The sequence below is a fragment of the Penaeus vannamei genome, chromosome 23, assembly GCF_042767895.1.
Source record: "Penaeus vannamei isolate JL-2024 chromosome 23, ASM4276789v1, whole genome shotgun sequence".
NCBI classification, from domain to species: domain Eukaryota; kingdom Metazoa; phylum Arthropoda; class Malacostraca; order Decapoda; family Penaeidae; genus Penaeus; species Penaeus vannamei.
In genome coordinates, this window is record NC_091571.1 from 10,724,443 (window position 1) to 10,729,442 (window position 5,000).

The following is a 5,000-nucleotide window of genomic DNA, read 5'->3' on the forward strand; positions in this document are numbered from 1 at the left end:
TTGCCGTCCGTGTTTATTTTTGTTTCTGATGCTGTTGTTGTTATTAGCGTTGTTGTTTTTATGGTTATTTTATTCTTATTGCTGTTATTGTTGCTTTTCTCATTATTTTCAGTACCATTTTCATTGTTATAAATGTTGTTATTGTATATTATTGTTTTATTGTAGCTGCTTTCGTCTTTATTTGATTGTTGTTGATGATATAATATTTATGTTGCTCATTACTACCGCCATCTCCTCTGTTGTAATCGCTGTTGCCTTCCTGGTCCTCCTTGGCAGCAACCCTCCTGGCGATGTACTTAACTTTTCCTCCATTATCCACGTTATATTTTAAGTTCAATTGCGTAATCGCGGGGTCGTCGTTACATCGTCGTCCGGGTCGTTCATCGTTATTTTCAGGCGCCGGAGTAAACAGGCCGCATGTGTCGCGCCCGAGAACGGAGGGGCGTGGACGGAGGGGCGTGGGGGAGGAGCGCCTTCTGCCTGCCTCATCCGGGACTCGCGACTGCCAACATCAAGGCGCTTTTCCTCTTGTTATTATTTTGTTTTTTTTAAATTTTTATTGTATTCTTTCCGTGGCGTTATTTTTTTGCGTGTAGGTTTTTTTTATATATGTTTTTTTATTTGTTGGCACCGTTCGTCTCTGTGATTTGTCATTACGTCTGTTTTTTTATTTCTTTCTTATTTTTTAAAAGTTTTACCATTATGTTTCATCGTGTTCAGAACTTTTTACGGAGTTTTTTTGCCCTAATGATCTCTAAATCTTCTTACCGACTTGTGTTTCCCAGACGGTGTGTTAACGACTTGGTTTTCCTTGGTTCTCCTTCCGTTTATCATGTTTACTGGTTTTCTGTTTTTTTTTTACGAAGGTGTACCTTCCTCCTTATCATCATTCTTACATTCCTCCTCGTCGTCCTCCTCCTCTTCTTCTTTTCTTCTCCTTCTCCTACTCTTCTTCTTTTCTTCTCCTCCTCCTCCTCTTCTTTTCTTTTTCCTCTTCCCCCTCCTTCCCTTCCTCCTCCCCCTCCTTCCCTTCCTCCTCCCCCCTCTTCCTCTTTCTCTTCCACCTCCCCCTCCTCCTCCTCCTCTTCCTCCACCTCTTCTTCCACCTCCTCCTCCTCCTCCTCCATCTCCACCCCCTCCCCTCTCCTCCTCCTCTTCCTCCTCCCCCTCCTCCTCCACCCTTTTTATTTTCTTTTATAGCCGGCGTTGGTCCATTCCTTGGCGAGAGGAGACGCAGGGAAGCCTCCCAAATGTGCAGGTGACGTGGAGGAGTGATGAAACCTTTTTTATTCATTTTTGGTTCTTGTTTTTTTTTCTCTTGGGATACAGCCAAATTATGAGTAGATGAATGGGTAGATAGGTAGATGAATAAATGAAGATACGTAGATGAATGAATGAATAGGTAGGTAGATAGATGAATAAATGAAGATAAGTAGATGAATAGGTAGGTAGATAGGTGAATAAAGGAAGATAGATAGATGAATAAATGAATGAAGGTAAATAGATAAATAAATACATGGATGTATATGCGTATAGGCCCATAGATGTTTGTATGCGTAACGTATTTTCTTGTTTTTTTTATTTCTTTTTTTCTCCCTTTCTTCTTTTTTAACGGCAGACTGCATCGTATCCTTCAAGAGAAAAGTGTCAGTATTTGAATTTGCATGCATTTGTGTATTTAACGAAAGGGCGAGTTGTGAGGAAACATCTTGGGGCAATTGCATAACTCCTTTCAAAACTTGCACCTGATGTGTCATCATACCTAGCATTCACATCCTAGCTTGTGTCAGATATATTTGTTTGTTTGGCATAATGTTACGTCTCTTCACAAGATTCCCACATCGACCGATCGAGGAAGGGAAATTCCAGGTCAGTCTTGAGTTGAGATTCGCTGTGAATTTTGCGAAAGTCGATGATGTGGGGAAGGAAGACCACGAGGGTGAATATGCACAAAGAGCTGCTCCTTCGTTAGCTCATACGGGTATTGCAGAGTTGGGGCGCGTCTTGTCTTTCGTGTATATATATAGTACATATTTGTTTTAAAGTATGCTTGTGTTTACAGGGAAAGGGTGAGGGGGTGATAAAGAGAGAGGGGGAAGGATAGCAGATGAGAAAAGAGGGAAGACGGACAGATAGTGAGAGGCAAACAGACAGACAGACACGCGGGGAGGCAGAAAAGACAGGCGGCCGTACAAAAACTGGGTTCGAGAGGGCGACATTGCGGCTTAGCTGTGTAGTCGAGGGCAGGGGGTTGTATCGGGGCTTAGAGTGATGGTGGCTTTGATGGTGTCCGGGCCCGAAGATGGTGATGGAGTCGGGAGGGTAAAGATCGGCTCTGTTTACTGCCCTGTTGCCAGCTCTGGTTGCGAGGGGAGGAGGGGGAGGCAGAGGGAGGGAGGGGAGGTCTTTGAGGGGCATGCTGGTGTTGGGGTACGTCCTTGTGGACGATTGGGGGAGGAGGGAGGGAGAAGGGGAAAGAGAATGAGGTAGATAGAGTAGAAGAGAAAAGGTGGGGAATATATATATATATATATATATATATATATATATATATATATATATATATATATATATATATATATATATATATATATATACGTGTAGACTTTTTGACTTTGACACATTTTTTGAGACAAAAGATTAAATCTTAAAAGGATAAGGTACCTTGGTTATCCTCACCCCTATCTTGATAAGTCCCTATGTGGGCTCACAATTCACATACCAAATTTAGGCATATTAATAGATGGAAATAGAGACAGACAGACAGGTAGACAGAGACATATAGACTGAAAAGAGAAAGTGCTAGAAAGAGACAGCGGGAGAGAGAAATAGACAAAATACAGAAGGGTTGAGCTGTATACGGATCGGCCAGGTGTGCTGGATACATTATTGTTTACGCCGCATCATAATAAAACGTTCAGCACCAACGCCAGCTCCAAAGGCACGCTGAGCACTGCGAGCGGTGATCTGAGGACCAACATATTTTCGCAAAGCTGCAGGTAAGATGCTGACGATGGGGAGAGGCGAGTATGGGGCGTTACAAGTGGAAGAAAAATGTTTTGTTTTCGAACGGCTGGCATGTAGGCCTATAGCTACCGAACAGGTCTTCGTGAGTTTGTTTGTTTTTGCGTCTGTAGCTTAGCAAGGGCTGTGGCATGTTGGGGCCTTCTTTTTTGGGATTTTAGGCATACTTCCAGACGTTGGGGGATGCCAAGGTCAGCGTATGAGGCATATTTCATGAGGCGGGTATGCTATCATGAAGACATCACGGGGAGGAGGCATCGTAAAATGGCGTAAGGACACTGCTCGGGCATTCGCTGCGAGATCGAGAGATGAGAGAGATACGGAACGGAAGCATTCTTGAGCTTGTCTCGAGATGCCTCTTGACAAATCTGATATGTTTGCTAGGATGGGTCCGAGATGTGTCCGAGTTGATAACACGTGCCGCTCCCGAGCCATGGGTGGGTATTAATAGGATGGCATTTGGTGAATGTTAAGAAATGCCGTTCCACGAATGCTTTATGAAGGCTTGTGGAATGTGTAATCACATGCGCATGCTCACACATATATACATATTCACAGGCGCACGCACACGCACGCGCGCACAAGCATACAGCTCATCATGCATGTTCCTCTGCGCATATGCCACGGCTGTTCGGTAAGATGAATTATCCGTAAAAAAATACACACACGCACACGCACGCGCTCACACACACACGCGCGCGCGCGCACACACATATATATATAATTGACGAAAATACTGGATAGGAAACAAGTGCCCATAGAGGAACTGAAAGACTGATGCTGGGAATCAGCTTAATTGATAGAATGAAGGCAACATGGATCAGAGAACAGAGCAAAGCAGAGGATATACTTTTGGGCATTGAAAAATGGCAATAGACAGGCCACATGTGACAGATGGACTAAGAAACATACTGGGATATAACAAACACAAGGAGGCCAAGGGCAAGACCGATGGCAAGATGGCGTGACGAAATAACGAAATTCGAGGGTAAAATTTGGAAACGGTGAACGCAAGACTAGGAACAGGTTAGGAAAGGCCTACCTTCTGCAGTGGAATCTTACATGATGTGTGTCTGTGTTCGTGTGTGTGTGTGTGTGCATGTGTGTGTGTGTGTGTGTGTGTGTGTGTGTGTGTGTGTGTGTGTGTGTGTGTGTGTGTGTGTGTGTGTGCGTGTGCGTGTGCGTGTGCGTGTGTGTGTGTGTGTGTGTGTGTGTGTGTGTGTGTGTGTGTGTGTGTGTGTGTGTGTGTGTGCGTGTGTGTGTGTGTGTGCGTGTGTGTGTGTGCGTGTGTGTGTGTGTGTGTGTGTGTGTGTGTGTGTGTGTGTGTGTGTGTGTGTGTGTACATAGATAATTTCATGCACATATACACGTGTGTAGATTTTGTAATGGTTCCACTATCTGACCGATGGGCTGATGACATTGGTATTTGGAACTGTCACGTAGCGATGCTGGTGGCTGTGGCAATTGTACGGGTGACAGTTAGTGACTCGGATTTATATGGTCGAATGTGAGTCATGCTGAGAACAATGTTATTTTAGGAATCATCGAGTAACAGCAAAAGTAGTATATACGCATGCGTTGTGTACTTGTGGGTATTTAACCTGAACGCATATGATTTTGGCTATGTATGTTTTATTGATTATTGATGATCTTATTTACTTGTTTGATTTTGGCATTGATAAAACATTTGCAAGTAGGTAGAAGAATAATCTGCCATAGAAGACCCGTATAGAAATAAGGGAATTGAGGAAACAAATAAAATAGTGCAAATTGATAGAGGGAATGAAAGGTGTAGTACCGCCTGTGCGAGAGACTGACAGAGCCCCCCCCCCCCTCCTCTGGTCTCACCGCGGATCTCTCACAGAATTCCCCAACTATTCCTGGCTGGGCACTCCGCACGCACACACGAACGCACACGCGCGCTCGACGTGCGAGTGGACGGACTTGCCATCGTTTGTGTCACTGGTTATTTTTAG

The 5,000-nt window shown here is 44.3% G+C and overlaps 1 protein-coding gene across 2 annotated transcripts in view; it reads left to right on the forward strand.

Annotated features, from left to right (window-relative positions):
- Window positions 1-5,000, forward strand: part of LOC113817895 (serine/arginine repetitive matrix protein 2) — a 288,790-nt gene that overhangs the window by 63,030 nt on the left and 220,760 nt on the right. The window lies entirely within an intron of this gene.